The following is a 26,002-nucleotide window of genomic DNA, read 5'->3' as shown; positions in this document are numbered from 1 at the left end:
TTTTTTTTTTCCCCCCACTATGAACATCTAATGAACTGAGTCATCTAATCCTCTCTGGCTTCTTCATGTGAACAAAAGCTAGCAGAACACTACACATGAAAGGGGTATAGAAGAAACTTTTGCTTCTGTAATAGCTATCTCCATGAAAATAAAGAAGCCATTTTACATTTGCAAGTGGATGCTAGAATCTATGACCTGCAAAAGGGTGAATCCAAAGCAGGGGATATCAGTTCTCTTTTTCACAAGCCTTTCTTTGCAGTCTGATGAGGATACGAATTGGAAATGGAAGGAGATAGAGGATGCAGTTTCCTGCACAGTATCGTGTATCTTGTGACGAAGCAGTAAAGATGCTTACCCTCAGGTTTTTGTGGTCTACTAAAAAATTAGAACATTTTGTGCAAAGGGTTTTTCTGTGTTCTAAAAACATTGGTTTCTTGATGTATTTTACAGTTTGTTGCTTATATTTCAATACCACTGAAAACTCTCAGCTGAGCTTTGAATTGGGTACAGTATGCATGTGTATATATATATTACCATATATAGATTTAGGTATAGGTTAATAAAGCATAAGCTACATCTTCCTCTGCAGAATGTGCAGCCAAGGAGTGCCTTTTTATTGTGGACATTGACTCATGGCAGAACTTGCAATCTCCTCTGACTTCAGAAACCATCAACAGACATACAGGCGTATGGGAAATAGTGTTTCTGTTTTATACAGAGTGACTGAAGATTCTAAATGCTTTGACATAAAAGCAATGATAAGCCAATTCCAACATTGACCTTTTTTTTTTCTTTTTTTTTTACGCTGCAGTGAGCTACTTTTAGAACGCAACCACTCTTTTTTGCATTTAAAGAATCTGTGTAAACATACAGAGAATTGCATTATCACTTTGTTTACCATTTCCATCCACGTACGAGTCTTGTTACAAATTAGATGAGAAATAAATGAAACTACTGTTTTGCAGTCAGCTTACCTGGCACTTTTATTGTGACTCTGTGCCAATCATACTTTGAATATATTTTCCAGCTGTTTCATACTTTTTTCCTCTTTACACTTGAGGAGAGGGAAATCCCACTGACAGACTTACCAGCTGTTCTTGGTGTTATCTTGACTGGTTATAATGCTCAGTAGGGGATATTGCTCCTTCATGAATTATGAAACTCTAATACAATTTGTTGTATTGTGATATTTTGTAAAATCTGCCAGGTGGCTGTTCTGTCCTTGTCTTAGAGCTTTGGTTATCTTTCTAAGAACTCCTAAGTGTCTACATGTATCTAGACTTCAGTAAATAAAACCACAGAGCCTTATCATTGGGATAATCTTTACAAACATTGCATGATCTCTCGTGACCCATAAACTTGCATACTGTAAAATAACGCTTTACTATTTGTTCGCAGTGCAGCTTTCCCTGCAGTTATACTTTGAAAGCGAGGTTTCATTTCATATGTATGTGAGTGTCTGCCTGCACAGATGAATGTGTGTGAATAGCAAAGCCATAGAATGAATTAAATAACATTTATCATGTACTTTCAATTGATTTGCTTCCAATTTGCCCATTAATCCATTTCGAGAGGTACCTCTGAGACTCTTTTTAAAACTACATATTAATGTGCAGATTTCTTATGGATGTGAGGCATACTGTAACCGCATTTGCATTCAGATGGGTGACTGAGGACAAGAAGAAAGGGTAGTGAAGAGGGCTGTGTCTTGATTTTCCAGAGAGATGTTTTCAGCCATTGAGAATGTACCTGTGCATTTTGGGCAGTAAAAGAGAAATAAACAGTATGGACCTTTCTGGGATCAATAGCAGTTTTAATATTAAAACATTTGGCATGGGGACCCAAACCAACAGGAGCAACAAAACCTGAGGCATGCTGTAGGAGTTTGTACGGCAATTGCCTTGGAAAACCTTTTTATAAATGGCTTAATTGTATTGCCCTCTGCTGGGATTATAAAAGATTGCAGCCTGATCCTTAAAACCTGGAGAAAAAACATCAATCGGGAAGAGGACTCAGGACCTAGAAGTACATTGTACACTGCTCAGCAGAATGTTTCTGGGTTTGGAATCCAAAGGGTGTCTTGGGGTTCCTTCTGCCCTGCAAAGGGGGTATTCATTTCCTTAGAGAAAAATCTGTATAGACTGGAGAGAGATCCAAAGTTACACTTGGCCATGAATATGGATTTTACAGTGTATTCTTGAGCTTACGGAAACAGAAAAAAGAATGATCCCCGAGTTATGTAGGCAGATGGGTTTACGGCTGATGAGAGAACTGTTGGGTGAAATTGAAAGGAAGAGGTCTCTTGGGATCCTGCGCCATAGATCTTTTTGTTTAGTTTGCATTCAGAATGAATGCACACATTTTAAAAACAAAAAAACCCAACAAAACAAACAAACAAAACAGAGCAAAGTTTTGTCCCCAGTGAAATATCTTGGGATTTTTTCATTATTGTCCAGGATTTTGCTCAGATTGTTTTTTCCGTTAAAGCTTCAGGTTGTTATTCTGTGCCTACTTCATGGTACTCAAATCAGTGGAAAAAATGAATCCTGCTTATGTGTATTCGTATCTTCAAATAAGGCAGGAATTTAAATTTTTGACTGGTCTTGTGTCCACAGTAATCTTCAAAATTCCCCCAGTCATACTCGAGTGCCTAAATTCTGCTGGCACCATGTTGGCTGGATGGCTCCAAAGGCCCAGATGTCAACTGATAGGGAACCCAAGGCCCAAGAAAATGACGTGTAAGTAGGGTGGTCTGGGTCCGAATGGGGCACCACGTACCCGTGGCAGTTCCTTTCTCTTTCCACCATCATCTGTGTCACGTTACTAGAAAGTATTCAGGCTCAGAGCAAGGTCAAATAAACCTTATCAGCTCTTTGACAGCATAATTGCCTATCTGTTGTCTTCTGTCTGTTCCTCAATTCACTGGCCTCAAAGGCAGTATTGCAGGGAGCATAATAAAATGAGTCTGCATAGTGAATGGGGCCATCATGTATCATAATGCTGACAGCCAGCTTCTCACAGTAGTTCTGTAGTACACGATCCATACTCTGAGTGAAATACTGATCCTACTGGTACTTATGGGGATTTAGCACTGTCTTCTATGGTTCCCTTCAGAGTTGGAGTGAACAGCAGAAAAATTTAGCAGAAAGGTAGTCAGTGACTTAGTAGCCAGTGACTGAAGAGATCTTACATCTTTAAAAAAATCCCAATTTACTGGGTATTTGTCTTTCTAGAACCTGTGGTAGTACAACAGCTGATGTAACAGCCAAGCTAAAGCCTTGGCAGTTTTCTTGTGTTATCAGTCTTAAAGGAAAAAAACACAGTTTAATGAGCTTAGCATAAGCAATGTTAATGTAACAGGCTGTATGTGGGCATGGGAAATTGGATTGCACGAGCAACCAAGAAAAACAGCAGAGACTTGAGAAAAGATGGACAGGAAGAGAGCACTCAGAGCAAAGCAAATGGACCTTGTCATATGTTCAGTACCAAGCAAGACTTGGTGATACAGTGCAAGAACAATGTATAGTGAAAGCAGTCAGCAAACTAACAGATAGTCTCCATGACCCTGAGGCTGGTTACTCCTGTTGTCACAGCTTTGGTTGAATGAGTTTTATTTTTAACCTAAAACATCAGTCGGGAAATGACAGTCAGAAATGTACCAAGATGCTAACTTTATTGATGTAGTTCTGGCATGGACAGATTGACCTTATGTGTTGGTTAAAGAAAGTTTTGTGTGCAGTTTTGAAAGGACTTGATTACTGTATAGTTGAGTTCACTGATTTTTACATGCTGGAATAATTCCTAAAAGAAAGCTTTCCATATAAAGAATTGGAGGATGTGTGAATCATTCATGGAAGCAAGTTGATGATCAGGTTTGTTTTTGTAAAAGATTAAAGATTAGGTGAGGAGTCCTTGGTACTATAAGATGCACCGGGATATTTCAGCTACTTCATTCATAGTTTTCATGTTCTCCTTTTAGTTTCATTCACACTTTGAAAATCATAAGGAAAAAACCAGAAGTTCTGGTTCTTGAGAACTAAGCTGAGAACCCAAGTTAGTTATTTTATTTACTGTATTCCACAAATAAGTCACCTGAACATTTCTAATTGAACAGATCTTTTTAAGTATTCTTTCTTCCTAAGAATGTTTAGCTGTCCTGTACTTCCATTCATACTTGCTTTGTTTTCTAAGCTCCACATAGCTGTTGAAAGTCAAAAAGGTTTTGACTAAACCTTTTATTTATTCAGTACCTTATTCAGTAGCTTTCCATTCCAGGACCATTCCTGAGAAGAAAGGAAAAGACAATGAGAAAAGCCCAATGCACTTGAATTTGTCATAGAGGGAGCCATGCCACTGGAAAACATGCAAGGAGTTTCCAAATGGAGAAGTTGAAGGCTACTGTTCTTATCGTGCTTGTCTACCTCCCATCTCACTGTGGAGTGCTGTTGCTTCAGTTCCCTTTCTGAGGACCTCCCTTTGGCAGCTGCTATCCCATTTCTCACCAGTAAGGGTAAGATGTCTCTCCTTCCTGAAGGAAATAATTTACACGTTTAATTCTGCTCGTCTTGGCTAAAGCTCTGCTTTTCATGGCTTTGAATGAATGAGGTAGGAGGTTGGCAGGACTTACCTGTATTTTTAAGGAAACTGTACGGATGCTGTTTTTATCTTAACATTTCATAAAGCATATTTTGATTGCTGTGATATCACTGTCAATAAAAGTGTGTTAATATGCAACACATATTCATGTAACGTGTCAGAGCTGAAAATGTATTTTGAAAGTTCTTCAAATAGCTCTGCCATTAAAACAACGTAAAAACACACATTACAAATTTACTCTAGTGAGCTGCTCATAGAAACACAAAGCATTCCTACAAATTTGTGATTTGAGATAAAAAACCGTAACTACTTAGATATCCCTAGTTTTATATAGTTGAAGGGTTTCGTAGGCATCTTGTCTTCTCATATGGAGCAGTGGAGAAACAAAAGGCTGTATTCTTTCTCTGCTGCTTGAGTAAGCAATGAGAAGCTACCAGGAATACACTGGTGTGGAAAAGAGTGCTGACCTCTACTGACAAACAGATGATGTTTACTTCAATTTGGAGTTCTTGGTTTAAAAAAGAAACACAAAAAAGAAGCTTTTTGGTTTCCACTAAATGTTTTTTGGGTTGGTTTGTTTGTTTGTTTTTGTTGTTGTTTTTTTACTTTTTTTTTTACTTTGAAGTGAGAATGAGGAAGATAAAAGAAGCACTTAACAAGTGAACTAAGTGTATATTTGATGTGATATATAATAAAACCCTATTCTTCCTTCCTTTGATTCTTGAGGATGCTGGGGTTGGGGCAAAATCCTGAAAATCCCGTTTTCACTTCTGAAGTAAGCTTTCTGCTGGAGACTGATAAAACAATAGAATAGTATTCAGGATAATTCATAAAACACTAAACTTTGTTTCTGTAATTAATTTTTGTTTTGGAAAACGATACTTAGTCCTGTTCATCAGTGTCTTTCACTTCACTAGTCTTACGATGATATAAAGGGTTTATATGGATAAGTACATTCATATGTGCCTTTTATTATTTCTTTTTTTTAAAAACACACTTAGTATTAAAATGTCTTGAGTAAAGCACTGCATAATATATCTATGCAGAGTTGGAGAAATCTCCAGTGATTTCCAGCAGCAAAGGTTTCTTTTTCTTCTGATCGCCTAGTGACCTTTAGGTTAATTTTCTATTTTATGGATTTTCATAAATTATTTAGTTGTATGGTTCAATACTGAGAGCAAAGTTAATACAAAAGACTAGTTTTTCTGAAATAGGACTTTGTTTGTGGGGACTAACAAAGCTGGTTTTGGAAACGTGTCCTACTTGGGTTCCCAGAAAATAAAAATGGCACTTTAATATTTGTCATGTACCCATACAAAACATACATCCAATAGTGTTTTTAAACAGAGTGTAATAATGAATAAGCAGTAAAATACGTGACTGTAAAACAAGAATTAAAAAAAAAGGTAATTGATCCTCACTATGCCTCTTAGGACAGTGAGCCTGGCTAAGAGAAGTAAAAATGGTAAATCAAATAATTATTTGAGATGCTGAAGAGAATAGCCTACGTGAACGCCAATTAGTGTATGTTTTAGATGTGCTGCTAGGTGGATGAGATAAAGGTGTGCGTTTGTCAGCATTATTGTTCTTGGGATCTGATTTTTTTTCAGCAGTTTTAGGTAATTATTTCAGAAGTGATACACTAATGTTGCAATAATTTGAACTGTCTAATAGATGTTGTGTAGGCACAGCTGAGAGGAAAATCTGGTGGGTTTTTCATATGCTTGTGAATAATATTTGCTTCATCTGATGTATATGTACTGTGGTCCATAGTTTGCTCACGAAACCAGGAATCATCTTGTGCCTGAACTTGATTCCAAATTCATTGAAGTCAGTAATAAATCTTCCATACAGTTGAAAGGCATTTGGCTTATAATCTGTTTCAAGGATATCGTTCATATTCATTCATTTGTAGGGAGAAAAAGTTACGTTGATATTGTTTAGAATATATATGAGAGGATTATGATTATTTTATGAAAAATCAGAATTTAATTAGAGGTGTTGCAGTCACTTTTTTTGCCACAAATGAGGTAATTCCTGGCTTTCAGCAGTGTAAATAAGTGGGAAATAAGATTCAGCATTTTTCTCTGTCATAAAAATGTTATGACTGTAGTTTATACATGTTTTCAGAGATGTACTGAAAGACAGCTGAATGGTTGTCAATGCAAGGTCTAGGCACCAGACCTCAGACTACAGTTGGCTGGATATATTTCATCACAAGGGAGTTGTAGCTGAAAAATGTTTCACTGAAATTATTTGCTTCCTTTTTCTTCTTCTTTATTGTCAATTTGTAAAAACATATGTCTTGAAACAGCTTTCACTGGAAAGCTTTCTTAATTGAAGATATAATTTCTCATCTAAATGAAAAAAAAAGGAGCCACCAGAAAACAATCTCCTTCAGACAGACACTTGAGAGTTTTGCACTTGCATCCAAGATAAGGAACCCAGCCACTAGACACTTGGCTAATCTGAAGTAACACACTAATGAAATTTGTGAGAGATCAGGACTTTTTTCAGCTGTAGAATAGAAACAGTGTCATCTCTTTGGTGTTTTTTTGGTTTTGTTTTTTTTTTGGTTTGTGGGGGTTTTGGGGGGTTTTTTTGTTTGTTTTTTTTTCTTCCAGGTGGTGATGAAACCATTTACCACACCACTCTTCTAAGATTCTGAAAACAGGATAGAAAAAAGAAAACTCAAACCACTAGTCAAACTGCTTCCCCTAATTCACCTCTAAATTGGGTTTTCACTGATAAAATGATCTTTCATTAGAAGGAATACTAATTAAAGGATCTTCCTCCCCTCATCCCTCCCCTGCACACTAACAACAGGACATTTCCTGAAGGCAACAGAAGGAACTGCACCCAGGACTTTTTTTTTTTTTTTTTTTTTTTTTTTTGACAGAAATCAAGAAGACCGCATGCTAACGAGATCTTTTCTCTGAAAACGAGCTCATTACTGTACATTTTCCTCTGCTTTTAATCTGTTCTTCAGGTATGTGTCGTTTTTAAAAATTTCAAAAGGCATTTCATGAAACTGTAACAAAAGCAAAGTTAAAAAATAGACTTGCTCTAATGAAAAGCGTAGTGTGCTTCAGTCACGAGGGTGGGAATTTAATTATTGAAGAGAGGAGAGTGGGGTTGGGCCACAGATCAGAGAAGTGAAGTGGGAAAACAAATACAAAATTATATGAAGGGAGAGAAAAAGGAAAACTGAGAAGCCACAGATATTAAATCTGTCAAATGAAATGCACGATAAACTACCATTTAGTTTAAATTACGAATGTATATAATATCCTGATGTAGTATATTCTGGCTGGGCTGAGATTGTTTCTAATGTTATAATTTACAGATAAAGAATTTAATTCAGGATAATTGAAGGTTAATCTCTAAATAAATCTGAACTTTAACTATTTCAGATTTTTCCTGGTCAGTCAGCTGCATCTCTGCTGTCCAGCAGGTCATTTATTGATGGTAATACTTCGTTGTACAGTACTTACATTTAAACCTTTTTATTTGCCTGTGTATGTTAACAGGATTTCACAGAATGACCTGACATGTGATTCCAGTTGCTTATCAAATAACTCAGTAAATTCTTGGCAGAATTAGACATTAAATTCTAAATGATTCTACATGTTACACAACACATCCCTCACTCTTTTTTGTTTTTCTGAATATTCCTCAGTTTTTACATATTTTATCAAATTTGGTTTCTATGTTCTCTCTGTCAAGCAAGGCATGCTAAGCAGTTTAAAGATGCAGTAAATACCGACCTTTCTGCTTTCTGACGTGAATTAAGATTTTCTTTTGCTAAGCAGTACAAGAATTCAGAAATAAAACATTTCTTCTAGTACTCACTTTTTTGTGAGTTGTGCAACATTCCTATGTATTATTTCAGGTGACTCAGCATGAGTCATTTTTATGACACTGAAAGCACTGTTTATAACTGAAAAATGGGCTCTGAATCTGTGCAGTTAGCAAAAATGATGGCATAAAAAAGTGTCGGAGCCCTTTAAAAATGTGAAAATAGATGCCCTCCAATAGCACTTTTTGTTTACGTTGTGCCTTAGCATATAAAAGTAATATAATGGACACAACTTCTGTAGGTATTCAGAGAGGTATACTCATCTGTAATAACAGCCTTGCAGGGCAAGGCTCAGCTAGAAGCACATTTTTTCCCGTTGTTTATTATATTTACACAGTGTGTTTTGTATATTGTCTTCAATACACACAAAAGTGGATTTCCTTTATCAGATGGATGCAAATAGCAACTGGCATGCTTTTGGTATTCATGGAAACAGATCAGTGTTAACCCAAGTAAGAAGTACAGAACTGTTCTGTAGTTACTGTGTGTGCTATATGTCATATGCTAAGTATCCTTACAAAAGTTAAGGGCCATACTAGCTGGAGGTCAGAAAATTCATGCATGAAGAGTGTGAATTAATTTTGCTTCTGTGATGTCTGCCAAAAATCTGAGCTCACTGGTGATTCTCAAGGGTCTTTTCTATGCAGTTTTGAGCAAAAGTGTATGCTAAGTTGCTAGGCTTCACTTGTGTACCAGGTAATTTATATATTTGAAGGTTCATTTCCGTAAGTATTACAATATAATTGTACAAAGTGATGTAAGTACACTCAGAAACCGAGCTTCTGATTTGTCGATTTTTTCCATTTCTAAAAGTTTGAAATGTGGGTACCTTGTTTCTTCTCCTTTCAAAAATAATTTTAAAGTATTGCCTGCTTTTTCTGAGGTATATTTAACAAAGAAACTGATCTCTTAATTTGAAAGTCATGTCAGATGACAACTAGCCCTGTAAAGGCCTAGAAAGTACAAAAAATTTTCATCTCCCTTGCACTTTCATGTGCAGATTAGCTGCCATTGCTGCCTTTTAGCTCATCTTAATACTAGAGCTTCTGCATACTAAATATCCACTTAGTTACTGATTACTGCAAGAGCCTGGAAGTGATGATGATCTTCCTGTTGAAGAACTGCACAGGGACATGTACCCTACATCATCTAAGTATTTGGATAGCTTCTGTGTTTCCAAGGTGCTAAAATAAACTCTTAGCTCATACTTACTCAAGGGCAATGTGACTTCTCAACACCCTCTATTAAAAGTCATGATGTAATTGAACATTATGGTGATAAAATAAGGACATTATGGCTTATGACAAGGCAATACAAAGGGCATAAAGCTTCATTTAGAGACTGGATTCTAGCAGAATCTTGGAGAGGTAATGATTCATGTGATTTATGTGACTAAAGGTAAACACATTTTACCTTAGTGTACTTCAAGTGGAAAAGCATGTTTTGCATCCACTCTGCCACAGGTCAGTATGCAGGATGTTGCAGACAAACCTCCCATGGCCTGGAATAGTGAACCTCGTTGGATAGCTCTGTCTTCAAACAGAAAAATAAATGTTATTGAGATAAAGAATTCTTCCAGAGGGGATAAAGTCAATTCTCAACTTTGGCTTCTGAACAGAAGTGAAGTTGTCAGTTTTACGCTGGGTCGAAAAACCAAAACAGCAATTCAGTCTAAAATTGACTTGTGCGAGAGGTTCCTGTTCTGAAACTTGCAAGCTTAGTATTTAAAGAGGGATAAATGCAGCTATAGTCAAATATGAAACAGCCAGGAGAATTTATTAGACAATGTGTTTTGTAACCTTTAAAGAAAGGAGAAAACCTGGGATTACCATTAGCTTTCATAGATCAAAATGAGAAATGGTAATAAGGAACACTTAATACTCTGTATTTTTATAAAGACTTATACATATCCTTTTGAATAAATGTTTAAAATAATCTCAATTTGACAGAAAAAAAGTTACAAACTGATTCCAGCCCATTTAAAATAGAGGTTACTATAAACATGCACACATGAGGTTTTCAGGGTGAGTACTTGAAGGTGAACTTTCTAGGCTGTAATTTTCCAACCGCGATGTATTATCCTTACTGCTTTTTTTAAAATCAAGCCTGTTTTCTTTGAGTTACTAAAATACACATTTATCCTCTAAGCACACTCTTTATTTCTGGATGGTGGTTTGATGTATTTAAATGTGTTAGGCACCTGGTTTGACCTTAGTCTTCCCATTTCCTTTTGTTGTTTTAGGGTTCACGTTTTCTGTTTCAAGTGAATTTGGCACCCAGGTTGAAATACTTGATGCGCGTACTGCTAGGCTGAGCAAAATAGATGCAAGCTGCTAAAAGAAGAGATGTTTTCTTCCTTATGTAAATCTGCTGAGCTGAGCAATAGTGGGCTTTCTTGTGAGATTTTCCATTTGGTAGCACAGCTGATTTCCAGCCATTCCTATTTTTCACGCAGTATGCGTTCAGTTCTGAGCTCATACATCACTGACCACATGCTAAAAATGGAATTCCATTTCCATTTAATGTATCTTCATCCCATTTCTTCTTTCTGGAAGGCTTGTTAGGTTCACATCCTCCTCTTCCTAGCACTCCTCCTCCTTTATTGGTTTCGGGTGCATTTTAAGAGCATGAACGTAATTCTTGATGGAACACTTTCTCTCTTTCTTCCCTCAACACGTAATTATGTGGTGGGCTGCTGAAGAGACTTAATAGCCTTCCCAATGTGCAGACAAATTCTTTAGAGAAAGATACATATGCCTAATTAATAAAAGGCTGGCACTTCAGCATCATGTATCATCTGAGCATCACCCAATTAAAAATAACAAAAAAGACATGAATTGTGATGTCATCTACCCAATCTTCATCTGGATGGTTTTGACACTGGCAACAGGAGTTGTCCTTCTTTACCTGAACCTTGTGTTAAAAGCATAAAATAAAAGGTGAGAAAAAAATCTGACGCTTTAAAGATTGCATTGATTTTGAAGACATGATCATGAGAATATTGTCAGCATTTAAATGGGTTCACTTTTTAAATGTCTCTTTTCAAATATCTATGATATATATCAGTGTGGGTTATTGGAGTTTCACCTTCTGGAGCCCTACTGGGCTGTTTTGTAGGCTAATAATGGGTAACACATGGTAATCAAAGGTAAGAGCACATCCCCTGGTGTTCTGTTGAAAGCTGTCTCTCCAAGTTCATTTTAGCTATAAACTTATATTTCTTTACCGTAGAGAGTAATGAGTATTTGCACTTAAACAGTTAAGATTTAGTTGAAAAGTGGATATGGTTGCTAGATGATGTGTGGCATGTTCAGTTTTGTGTAGACTGTGCTCTGAGCCAGAGGTGATTTACACTGCAGGAAACTTCAGACCTACTTATGCTTAATTATGAAGATGAACACCACTGCCCTTTACTACCCGTTTGTTTAACAGTTTTGGAAATACAGGCAGAGAAAAAACCAGCGGCATATGCTGAAGTGGGGCTAAATGCTGGCTCCTGTTCACTTGTCCCAGACTCTGCACCTTTTGAATTACTGCAGCTATAATACGTGACTGAATCTAAGATGCTGTGAAATTGGAAATAATTGTTGGTTGTTCTCTCTTCACTGATAATTATTTCTGAGCTCCTGTTTTCCTTGTATTGTAACATGTAGGTTTGGTTTAAAAAAGAACCCAAACCAAAGCAACATCTTTGTTAGGATAATCATGTGCTGTGATTTTTCTCCTATCAGAACAGTTATTTTCTTATATTCCATAATTTTGGGGATTTGCTGCTTTTAAAAAATTTGCTGTTGTACATGGCAGCGTACTGACACAAGCCAAAAAGAGGTACTGTACCCATTAGGTCTTGTCTGGTCCCAGCCTTAAGGTAAGAGCAGAGAAACTTCCAGGCTCTCCATTCAGAACATGAAAAGAACAACAGAGGCGCTTCAAGATGTGTTACAGAAGTCAATGGGAGCCTTTTCTCTGATCTCGAGAAGTACTAATCCAGGCCTTGCAGATACCTTTTGAGGAATGGAACCTGCTGCTTACTCCAAAATTATTTATTAGATCAAGGTATACTAAGGAGGCTTGCCACACAGGGAAGAGCTGGATTCACTGCTGCCTTGCCTAGTGGTGGATCTTTCTTTTCCGAGCAGCCGTTTGTAGGGGGCCATGGAAAATACTATTAAATAGCTGTTGATATTACTCTGTGTGTGCATTCATGCTTCTTCCTATTGGGCAATTTCTATTTGTGCTAAGAAACATGGTTTTCCACCATGTATATTGAACGGTTTAGGAAGCATCCCTTAGACTCTGTGAGAAGGATCAGGATCTTAGCCAAACAAATGAACTATTCAGAAATTTGAAAGCACCACTGCTGTGGCTGCAACCTGTTGATTGGGTCATCTGAAATCTCCTTTAAAGTCAGATGGAAAAAAACGTTTTTTGGACCCAGGCTTTGTCTCTGACTTATACCTGATTTTGAATTTGAAACAGACAGGACAATTTTTCAAAAATAATAGCCTTAAATATTTGCTTGTCATGAAGTTCAGCATATTTTTTCTTCACTATTGAAGCATAATAATTTGTTTCTATAGGGAAGAAGGTGTGCTTTATAAGTTTTGAAAACAGGCAGAAATTTATTGATGTAAACATCAGTAGCTAAAACTTATATTGTTATTTGAAGTTCTGTGTGAAATTAGTTTACTTAAGCCATGTGTTTTTCAACTCTGTTTCCTATTGCAGTGACTCTTCATCAATTGGACTTTAAAATTAGCAGATGTGAGTAGTCCTGGGAACAGACTGGTTCACAAGAAGTATTGGTCTTTCTGGTGAGTATTGGGCATTAAGACTTTAGATTTTTTGGTTTTCGTGTTCTGGGAAAAAGTATAAGTTCGTTACATAAAAGTGAAAGGTGTCTGTGAGAAAGAGCAGATTTCCAGATGCATGCCACAAGAGAGTGAAGTTTTGCTAGCTGTTCTTACCGTGTTAGTGTGCATCGTGTTCTCTGAGAGAAAAGTATATTCACTGCTAGAACTTGGAAGACAAATGCTTATCCATATTTTAAAAAAAAAAACAAAACTAAAAGTAAAATGTATATTGATTTTTATAGGCTTATGGTTGGTGGAATCCATTTCTATTAAGCAAAATGAAACTGTACTAATGAGAACTGTTTAGCGATCCTATGAATTTATGAGATAGCATTTAAATTTTCAGCTCAGTCTTGTTTTACAAAATATGTCTTCACCAGAACCACATATAATTTAATCTAGAGCATGTATTTGTGCAGAAAAGTATGGGAAATTTGCGATGACTGGAAATCTCCACCATGAAGTAAGTTCAGCTGGTGAGGTATGCAGCTCAGCAAGCACATAAGAGTCATCCAACTCGAAATACACATTCGTTTAAATAGAGCTTTGTAAAATGTTAACAGTTAATGTGTATACAGTAACTCATCCTGGAAGGTGCAGTCAGTTGAAACTCTAAAAGAAGAAATGGATCAACAAAACACAGATCTTTGCTACTAAAATATGCAAACCAAAGCAGTAAATTATGCACCCTGATTATTAAAATATGCAAATTGTTCTATCATATGCACAACAATTTGACTAGAAAAATATGTACGTAAGTCAGTGAAGAATCAGCAGGCTGTGCAAATGGATGTATGCATTATATAACTTGACCACAAAAGTAAATGAAATATTAAATGACAAAATACGTTATTTAGGTGAATCACTAAAGAAAACTAAAAAGATTGATGATCTGATCCTTTAGAGGCACTGATATTCTCGGTGGCTCAATAATTGTTGTGGGGACCCAAAACCTCGCACCTGGTCACATTTACTTCCATCACCGTTACGAGGAGTGCTGTTTCATTCTGTACCTGTGTAGGAGCATCAGGGCCTGGATTTGACAGACCTGATGAAGATAAACAGTGTGCACCCAAGGTCTGGTACTGGAGCTTTTGTGTGCTTTGCTTTCCTGTTCATTTTTGTTCTTTTGTCTCCTTTCATGATGTGGCACGTAAGTCTGTGAGGACTGTGTGTGTGCTTACAACACCAGCTGAGTAACTCAGGAAACTTCTGAAAGAAATCAACACTTGATCACAAAAGCGAGATTTCTGTGCCCTTGGTTTGAGGAGGCAAAATGCAATGTCTTTTGTTTTCCGTTTAGCTGGGGTCGCTCCCTATGGTTTTCAGTGCCCTTTTGATTTTTTTACACAGTCCGCAGGCTGGATTTTTTTTCTTAGAAGTGAAGAAAGCCAGTACAATAATAGTAAGCCTGCTTTTGGGAGATTGCCAGTCCCTCCCACTTGACAGGAAGGCCTTTGAAGTCCTTCAAAAGGGCTGCTTGCTATTTACCAACCTGTTTGAAGAATTTTCAGGGGGGGGCAGGGGGGGGGGGGAAGACAACTTTAGTGAGATTTGCAAACTTCAGATTTCCTTGTATTCCAGTTTTTGATCTGGGAATGATATAGAAATCATATGGATTGCATTGGACTTATTTCCTAGTAAAAGGAGATTATATCCTTTTCCTAGTGATAGAAGGTTATATCCATGCCTCCTATGAGCTTCTTTGATACCATCCAGAAGAGGAGAATGGTAAGATTATTATTTTTGTATCTTTGTAGATAGTTCTTCTGTTGGGAGTACGCACAAGGATTCTCGAATATCACTTGTTTGCAGAATGTGCACCATCATAGCTCTGAAATGAAAAGTAAATCAGCAGTCTCATAAAGATGCCAAGTCAAACCTGATTTTATATTATACACTGGTTTTTTTTCTCAGATCTGGGGCTGGATGATTAGTACATAAGATATCCTCGTGCTCCAAAATGTCCATTCAGAAAACGTGATGGAGGCAAGGAAGAGCTATTAACTACTTAGGGCACTTGCACTGCTGTATAAGGTCATCGTTCTCAAATGTGTAAAATGTAATGAGTTAATTTCATTGAAATTCAAGACATGAGAGCAGCACATGGGATCAATGGTCTTCTAGGCCATTCTGTTTCTTACAGTAACTGCTAGGTGTTTGGGAAGCTTAGGGAAAACTGTAAGGACAGGGCAAGCACATAGTGATGCTCATAGAATATTCTCTCCCAGGCTTCTGGAGTCAGAGGGGATGCCATTGTGTTAAACACCCTTTCCTAGATAACTATTCCATTGGTTTGTCTAATTGCTTTTTGAATCTCTGCCGACTTCTAAAACTTAATTGAGTTCTGCAGTGTAATACATACTGCCTGATGAAACTGCTCATTTTGTTTGTTTTGAACCTACCCCATGTTAATTTGTTTCATGCCTCCTGTTTTTTCTAGTAGAAAACATAGCAAGCAGTCCATATTTCATATTTCTTGTATGTTGTTTCGTCTCTGAGTTACAGTTATTTCTTGTGTGGCAGGCATTTCAAAATTCATTGTTGTAATTTTGTGCATCTACATCTAAGTCTAATCTATGCTTTTTTTGGATGATGGGAGTGAAAGTGAGTGACTGAAGTGAGCTCCTGGTAGTAGGGATCACTTCAAAGGCTTTTATTGATAATCCCTCCCAGAACTGCCCGATCTTGCTGTTCTCAGAAGGGAGCTGATGAGTGCATCGTACTTTGTACGCTCTGTTCCTGCTCACAGCTGCACAGACCAGTATGTTGGAACTGGCTTTGAAATATTTTACCAATTTCAAACCTTTTGAGCTTTTTCTGTCTCTGAATGAATTCTGAGCTCTCCTGTTCAACCTTCCTCCCCAGTTTCCCTGCAACCATTTGGAAATCTGGGGATGGGAGATGCTCTTTCTGAGGTCTCCATGCAGCATAGACTCCGCCTAGTTGCTGTTGTGGTATTTGTCAAAAGTAAGATGAAGCTACCTCAAAGGTGACTGATAGCTGCGGGGTGCTTTTGTCCTGTCATACAGCTTCATTTGCTTTCAGGAGTGCCTAGGACAGGTCCTGCATATCCAGTGAGGATGGGTACGTGGCTTGGTCTGGTTGCGATGGCCACGTAGCACAAGTAGTCTTCTCACCTAATCAGCACTGTCTGACTGATAGATGTCCAGATACATCTGGACAGCTGTATCAGAAGTACTGATGGAGGATATGGAGGAAGGTAAAGGACAAGGAAATGAGGGAAAAAGTGAAGGCTAAAAGTGTGAAACAGTAGAGAAGGAGAGTACAGAGGATAAGGACATGCAGATAAAATAAGAGGGTGAGGACAGAAGGGCAGAGCAGGAGAGAGGAGAAGGACAAAATACCGGTAACATTCCTTCATAGGAACCTGAGATTGGTAGTGAGGCTGTCATTTAATTTTCTGTATGAAGTGTGGAGTTACTCTAGTGCCGAATATTTAGTTGGGAGGAAAAATTCCTCCCAAACATACAGAAGATGGTTGGCTGTGGATGAGACGATCTATGAACTGACCACTGATTCTAAACAGTCACAGTTACGGTAAATATATACATATTTTGTTCTGGAGAATGAGACATGACTCTGCCAGCCCAGAGTTCACTTTTGGCTGTAATAAAGACTCTGTCCCTCTTTACTGGGGACTTGCAGAGGTTGGTTTTCATGCATGGGCTCTTTTCAGGCTTCCTTTTTGTGTTGCTGATCTAGCAACTGCTTCCATACAGAGCTATACTTAAAATACAGGAGTAAATCTATTCTGTGTCTTTAGAGAGAGTAGCATTTTCTTGCCCTAAATGATTAGTGTGGTATGTTTAAGGATATAAGCCCCGTTTTCTATATTTGGAATTAGACCAGAATAAATATAAAACAGAATATCCCTTGTGCTGCATAGTTTATAATTGAGTTTGCTTCTTTTTTCAGTCTTGAATGTATAGCTTATAAATTAGTGGGGCAGCAGAGTGAAACAGAGTGTAAAATATTGCAATAAAACGGAACACTTTATATCTTCCTCTCTCACAGTTATGATCATTACAGAAAATAGTTATTAAATCTCAAAAGATTGCTTTAATTGAATTGCTTGTGTAATGCTAACTTACTGTTTCTAGAGTCGCACAGATTAAAAACACCCCTGTAATATTGCTCTCTATTCAGAAGGAACCTGGAGTCTTGATTTTTCACATGAACAAACCTTTTCTCTATTAGGTACAAAACAGAAATACTATTGTTCAACTTCTTATATGCAATTCATTTAAAATGTATTACATATATATTACTTATCCATAAGCTTAATACTATTTTACTTCTACTAATGAATTTGCCATTACCTTGGTGATAGTTTTATATTTTGCCAAATTGTTTAAAAAGCAACAAAGCCCACCAAAAAAGTCAGTATTCCAATCTTGATCTTTTCTCCCTTATTTATTAATGTCTTATAATTCTTGTCAGCCATGGGTGGCTCTTGACCTGGTTTGTCAGGCACGCTCACAGGTAAAGATCTATTTCTGTTCTTTGGAGTCAGGGATCGACCAGACAGGTATCCTAGTGCTTACAACTATTACTTTGGTTAATGTCACCCCTAGTTGCTTACACATATTTTCTTGAAATATCATGTATAGATATAGCTCACTGTCACTGCTGCTGTGACCTTTTCGCAGTTGTCATAAAGTCTTAACTACCTTCCTCAGGCAGCAGGTTTCTGGTGAGCTAGTGGAAAGGTATTTTGGTATGAGGTGATGCTCTAGAGTCTATGCTAGACCCGTGTTTTATACTTGGGGTATTACAGTCTTTAGTGGAATTCATTTACAACCCAGTGGTGATCGTCAGGACTCTGGCTCTTAGTTTAGCTTTTATTTCCCATTGTCAACCACAGTACCACCGTGTTATGTGGAGCCCTGTTGCTTCCAGTTACCCTTAAAATGCCTGTCACTTTATCTGGTGTTTCTGTGGTGAGTCCATGAAAACCTGGATATCATCTGGAATGTGTTTTGCATCCAAGTTGGAATGCTTTAAAATTTGTCTTCTACCCACTAATTAAAACAGCAGTAGATGAAAAAGAAATAGATTAACAGCAGCACATGACATAAATAACCAGACACTTACTTAATGAACCATTGCAAATATGATCCATAGATGCATTATTGGCATATAAACTGGGCACAACTAGGATTGTAATGAGATTTGATAGGCTACTTATATCAGATTCTTGATAGGATTATCCAAATGTGTTCAAGGTGAAAAAAAAATATCAGAATATAAATTAATTGCAACTTTTGTGGTAGCAGATACTTAAAATTTATAAAACATAAAATTACTAAACCACATGGCTACCAGAACAGTTTTCTGTAATGAAGGTAACACCCTCAATAGGGAAGGGTTCTATAAAAATTATATCTCCTGTAATGAATACGAGGTCCACACTGAACAGTTTAGTAGCAAAAGAGAGGAACTAACATATTTTAGGTATCTTTATGGATCAGTCAGTCTTTAGGAAGAAGGCATTTTAGAGAAAGCTACTATAACAAATAATATCTCCAGCAAGAGCAACTACTGTGGTAAGTGGTGGTGCTTTCCTCTTTAAAAGAGGAATAGCTATTATTATGTTCTTTTTCAAAAGGCAAAAAATCTTAACATTCGAGTCAACTTAATAAATTAACAGTGGTTTAGTATTCAAATCTAATGAATTTCTTCATTTGTGGTGTCCTCTATTTTCATCTCTTAACTGACACCAATGATTGCTTTCACTGTCACAAGTAGCACAGTGTTCTTTAAGTGTCCCAGTTTTCTCTACCAATCTGACATCCAAAATAAGTCATTCAGTCATCCATCTTTCCTCATTTCCATAAGTCGTAATCACAACTTTTTTCACTGGATAAGTCTGTTAACAGCCATCTCTGCTCTGTTTTCTAATGTAGGAGAGGAGGTCCCAGATACTGAGCATTTAAAAGTGAGTGTTGATAAATCATAATCCAGGAGTTTTTAAACTTAAGCTGGAATAAAATGTCAAACTAGGTTTTTTGCTTTTGTGAGCAGCAAAGCTTTCCACTATTTACATTTCTGTGGATAGTGTATATTGTAATTCTGCAATATTACTAGAGAAGAAAGATAAAATTGATACGCATCTCAGAGAAATATGTGCTGTTTTCATCTAACAAGGACAGAGACATAATCATCAAAGTCATTCTCTTTTAGAAGTCTCCCTCAAAAAAACTAAATCAGTATTTCTGTCAAGTTAATAGATTGCCTGAATTTGATTTGTTCATGTTCAGCATATTCACTCGGAGAAAAGGAAATTATGTGTCTTCAGAAAGTCTCTCCAGTTTGGGTCTTCATGAGGTTCCTGGCAGGATTATCCAGATGTGTTCAAGCTGAAAAGAATCTCACATAAAAAAAAGTTCTTGTAGCATTTATGGCAGCAAACAACTGGAATTGGTAAAACAGAACAATATGAAAGCTATGGCTTATCAGAAAGAGTTTACTGAGCAAAACATTCCCAGTGGAGAAGAGTTATTTAATTTGAAGAAGGTAATCTAATTTCAGTCTTCACAGAAATTGGCAGTCAGAATAAAGGTAGAGGCTATGCAGTGCGCTCCTGACAATTTTTCCATTGGTTGTGTTGCATTATTATGCTTAAAGGGTGCAGCCAATTCCCTGTACTTAATATGGGGACAAAGCTCCCCATTTCTCCCTGATTTTAAGCAGCTAGAATTTGCATTGTACTAGTAAGACTAGCATTTCTGGTTTTCCAACAGTCTTGTTGAGGAATAAGACGGCACTGAATACCCGCTTGCTTTCTCCTGCTTTTCTGCAGATTAGTTTCTCATACTATTTTACTCACAATCTAACTTTTTGTAGAGTGTAATGCTCTGTCTTTGGGTATTTAAGACAGGAAGATGATGCCTGTGTGCCTTTTCCATACTCAAACATTTGAGTTATAAACTTATCAATACCTATAATTTCAGAGAATTCTAGAAGACAAAAAGTAACCTTTAAATTAATGTACAGCTTATCCTAAAATGGACATCGCTTCTGCTGGTGTCATGCATTTATTGATACTAACATAGCATTTGGGAATCCATTTGGTGAAAACCTTTTGAAAGTATGAACTCCTTTTTCATAGGTTCAGTCTTGCTTCTACAAGACAGAATTCAGCTCTGATATTTTTTCTAACAAAATGAACTTGTACTCATTTGATTTTTACTTTGTAAGAGCTTTCCACTCATACTTTAGGCAAGGTACATATCTCTAGTGTTTGGTTTTTTGTCTACCATTTAAGATGTGAAAAAGATTGTCACCCCAAAGCAGATGAAACTTTCATCCTTCACCTCTCTTAACATTCACAACAGAATAATTCAAAGTCTTAGATTTGAAATAGGTATTTAAAAATTTGGAGACAAAATGCTTTTTTCTGAAATTTGCACATAATTAACGATAGATAAATTTAAAGAATCCATAAATATTCTTTTAGACTTAAAGATGTAATTCTTGTTCTTGCTTTCATTCAGTTACTTTCTAAAGGTCAAAATACTTGATTTCATGTAGCATACTTAAAATGTTAGAAAACTGGGATACCTAGAGCGCCCTATAGTGCTATCTACTAGACATATTTTAAGTGTTTGTGGCCAGACGTAGAGGCCTTACATTTCTGGTATCAGTTTAATACCTTGAGAATAAAATACAGTATACAGATTGTATATAAATACAAACAATAAGAAAATGAGAGCTTTTAAGATTAAACAAAGCAACATGGTTCCTCTCAGCATGTGTAGAACAGTTTGATGGCATAGTTTCTAACAGAAAAGTGTTTTTGGTATTTTTTAAAAAAATTATCTATTGAAGAGATATACAAGGCTGAAATAAATTATATTCCAGTTTGAAGTTTTAACAAGGTGAATACTTTCACTCTAATCTATTGAAGCTTTTGTGGAGTCCAGCTGAATAAAACAGAGTCACCCTTTTTCCTTAAAATTAAATACTTCACCTGCACTGGGGATGGAGATCTTAGGATTTTGGCTTAATCAATGTCCTGTTGAGCCCACTAAGAAATTTCCTCCTTCACCTGCTTCTTATAATTAGCCAAGAAGTTTAATGTCTCTTAATGGAACATCGAGCATCGCCTCCTGCTGCAGGTAAATTGACCATTCATCATTTGCTTTTGTGGTAATTCCTGTTTTACTTGTACCCATTTCCAACTCGTTCCCTCGAAATATATTACTTAATTAGTATTTATAACAATGGCTTCTTTTAAGATGGGGTTCAAAGGTTTGAGAGTAGTTTAGTGAAATATTTCAGCTGCTACCTGGTAAAGCCATTATCGCTCTCCAGAGGGAAGCTGTAGACTTTATATGATTCACTTAACAAAATGGACCAAAGGTGAGTGTGAGGTGATCCTTAACAGGGTTATTGGTAAGATTGTACTGAAGAGAGCGTATCCAGGAAATAGGATTGTCTACAGGATAACAAGATTATCCTCTGCAAAATTCACCCTGTAAAGAAACAGGTGTAATATGCAGTAGAGGAAACGAATAGGACTGCTGGAGATTTGAAGCAGATCTTTGATTGCAGCGGTGCTGCCTTTTGAGAAAGGTGGAATTTGGAAACGTGAAGGAGTAAGGGGTTTGAAAAGTTGTAAAGTGTCAAGTAAGATTAATGGTAAAAAAGGGTTTACTGTATGTCAGATAAGGTACAGTTTAATGTTAACCCTTATCTAGCATTATTTATTTTGAATGCTTTCAGCAATCTGAGATGAGGTTTTTACACAGCTATTTGATCAAGTGTACTTGTCAGACACAGTGTTTTAAATATAACGCTTTTTTTAATCGACTACCTCCATGAGATAGACTAATGTCTTTCTGGCTCCAGTTGTCTTGGCTTCTGTAATACCATCTCGGTACCACTGGGTATAAATTCCTGTAAATCTTTCTTCTGCAGTTTATCTCAATACACAAATGCAAATAAATTTGTTAATGTGTACTGTCAAGCACAGGCATTCCTGACTTCTTCCAAAACAGTCACTAAACCTCTTACTTAAATAGATAATGTCCTGTATAATAAGTGCTATGCTTTCTAGGAGTCTTTTTTTTTTACAGTGTTTTCTGCCTTGGGCTTGTCATTCCAAATAAAAGCTTTTATGATGCTGTCTTTATACATTACAGGGTGGGGACACATTCATAAGGATTTCTGCTCTTACATGTGCTAATCCTGGTGAACTGCTAATGCCAGGAAGCAAGGACAAGATATTAACGGCTTTCGGTACGTGAGGCATGTGTCTTAATTCTGTTCAGCATTTACACTGTCCCAGAAGAAGCTCTGGGTGCCTCCTCACAGGTTTCTATTCCCTGTGCCTGGCTCAGGAGGTGCACAGAGGGACAGGCTTGATACACGAAGAGCATGAGTGCAAATATAGCTTTACTCACTCTGTGCAGGTTTAGAAATGAGATGGAATTTGCCTGTGGATCTCCCTTAATACATCAGTATAAGCTCCAGCTACTGTCTAGCACTCCTTCCAGAAAGCATCTATCTTTCTGAATCCCGTCATCCTCACCAGTACAGTTTCCTCTTGAGCTGTAATGTTATCGACAGTGGCAAGCTAGTCAAGTACACTTGTTCTTGGCTGATTTGTCCCACTTCGGCACTGAACAGTTCAGCCTAATGAAAGAAGCTAAGGCACCTGCAGTCACTGTCTAGAGAATCCAAATAATGCTGTCCCCTTTTTAATTGTGTGTAATGTCTTAACAGAGGACTGCAAAGGGATTCAGGCATCAGCACAAGAGACGTACAGATCTGAAGGTAAGATTAAAGAAATGACTCTTATCCAATAATCAATACGTGCCACCATTTCTCCATGGGCCAGACACTAGGATTTAGGTCAGAGGGTTAATCTCTGGATCTGAGCCAGTGGGTGGCGAGGGAAGTAGAATTACATAGGGAGCTGGTCAAGGCTACAGCAAGAAAGAACTGCAAATATTGACAGGTAAATCAGGGAAGGAAAGCAGAGATTGTGAGAAATGAGCCGCTGGGATACAGCTGAAGGGATAATTTAAATGAACCAAGGGAGAATCAGAAACAGAAGAACGATGATGGTGTTAGGCAGGCACACCTAGCCGTGTCCCCCTGACAGCTCCCACTTTTTAAAGAAAAAAACCTGAGCTAAACCAGTTTCAAAACTAACAGGAATTCTAGCCTGGAGGCTTTACCAGCCTTTATCTTTTATATTGAATCATTTACAAGAGAAAAGAGCATTTCAGCTGATCCAGATCTAAAAGCATTTAGAAGTGGGGCAGGGGAAGATATTCTCCTCGCTGTGATCGCTGGCCTGTACAGCAACATGTTGAGAACTGGAGTTATTGCCAGGGAGGGCACGGTATGAGCTCCGAGATGTGCAGCTCCCCTCTCAGAGCGGCCGGGTCGTGTCTGTGTGGCCACAGGACTGAAAGCAGCCTGGGCAGAGCACGCACCATGCCTCCCGCCCTGGCCCTCCACATCAGTGTATGCCAAAAGCATTTGGCACTTCTTTCCCCTTCTCTGTGTGGATTTCATCCTTACAGTCTGTGGATGGGGCAGAAGACAACACTTGCCCAAATGTAGAAATGGCCCATGGCTCTTCAGTTCAGACATGGTCTGTGCAGGTATGGAGCTGGCAGGGCACGAGCTGCCACGATCTTTACCCTTCCAAATTGTGCTGAGCTGCTGCTGCCTGTACTTCAAGCAGCAGATCCTCTTCATTTCTGGTGACAAAAACACTTTCTGTGTACCTCTGGAGCCTCTTTCACTTCTTCAGCTGGGTTCATCTTCCTATGATTATGTCGCTACTAGTAAGACATCTGTCTGGGAATTAATCCCATGTTTTTGATTAAGCATCACCTTTTTTTTTTTTTTTTTTAAATCCTCATTCTCCTACAGTTCTGTTTTTAGAAGAGGGAGAGGAAAACTCCTGGCAGAACCCACCCAAACCTTGTAAAACCTCAGTGAACCCTAAATAGAGAATCTTCCATGTCACTTAGCATTGAATGCTCATTTATATTGCTATAGAAGTTACATCCAAGTATATCATTAAACTTTTCACATTTGAAAGAACATTGAAAGGGGAAGAAGATAAGACTGTTGTCTTACAACTCTTCTATAAGTAATTACCTGAGTGAAACAAACAGAAGGCCTGTAAATTCCCTATTATGATATTGGCCCCATTTGGGTTATAAACACTCTTCAAGATTAACTAATTTATGGGCCATATCATCTGCAGTAGTTGCACATTGTCCATACCTTCATTATGGCCAGCGTAACTAGGGCAGTTTACAAGGGTGGAAGATCTGACCTGATCTCAACGCGATAGAAAGTATTATATTTTGTTCTCATTATCCTGTCAGCACATACGGCACTTATATGTGATACAATTCCCTGAATACACAGCAAATATTTATCAAGCTCCTCTGTTTGCTTCAGCTGGACTACAGATGACCAACTGTCATCATCAATCAATTTATCAGCTGAGATGATTTGATCCTTACTTTATAAGAACCTCTGATCAAATAAGTTTCTTCCTGAGACAGTGTTCAAATTCAACAAACTGACTCTTGTGTCACTTTTAGTGCTTGGCAGTAATATTTTACAGTCTCTTGGAAAACCACTGTTGTCGTCTTTCTTGCTGCTACAAACCCTGTTAAGAATTTCAGTTTGTTTTGGGTGGAGACACAATGCTGCAGGATACCTTACGGTAAGGAGAGTCTGTAATTTTGAACATTAATGTAAAAAGCGTTACTGTTTTCATTTCTATATGAAAGAAGTATTGAATGCCAAGTATACCAAGGTGCTATCACTGAGGTGTGAGATCCTCCATTTTGATGATGGTAATAAAGACTATTCTTAAATCTGAAAAACTTCACACCTTGAAATATTAATTCTTCCAGTTTTGTTTTATAAAACATATATAATTCAGAGGCACTGGATGGTCAAACTACAGTGGCAAATTACAAGTTATTAAAAATTCTCTTTCAGGCTAATATCAAGTCATCAAAAAATTGAATACTCCTGACCCTTTTACCAAAGTTTAAATTAGCAGCATAATGGTAATATTCAGATGGGCAAAAGGAATATAAGCTTCTTTTGATGAAAATAATACAAGGAAGTGCTTCCCTACTGTGAATCATCTTAACATGTGAAATAGCATTTTGATACAATGATCTCTGCAAAGGGCACAGCAAGCTGGCAAATATGGAAATAAAAGATTAAAGCAATTTTGTGCATTTCTTGCCAATGTTTTACACTCCCTCTTTAGTTGTTGTATGAAATCTGAACATCTCAAAGCATCTCAGTATGTTACATTAAAAACAAATGACTGGCCCAACCAATAAACTGTTTTCCTTACAAAAATACTAGTTATGGATGTAAAGTAAAGCTAAACCATATAATATACTGACCGTGTTTAAGAATGTTTCTTGTAAATATTTTCATCTAATAATGATAGCTGCTTTTACTGCAGCATTAATATTTACGAGTTAAAAAAACAAGCAAACAAAAAAAACCCCAACCCAACAACCCCAAGCTGTGGATTTGAAACAGGATTGGTACGCAATAATAGGCATGTTACATTTTTCTTCCATAACTGTAGGAAAAGAACATCTGAAGAAATTGAAGCACGTGTTAATGTAGAGAAAGTAGAACTTTTTCTTCTGCACACCCA

This window comes from Falco rusticolus, chromosome 1 (genome assembly GCF_015220075.1).
Source record: "Falco rusticolus isolate bFalRus1 chromosome 1, bFalRus1.pri, whole genome shotgun sequence".
Lineage (NCBI taxonomy): Eukaryota > Metazoa > Chordata > Aves > Falconiformes > Falconidae > Falco > Falco rusticolus.
Note: the sequence above shows the minus strand (reverse complement) of the source record.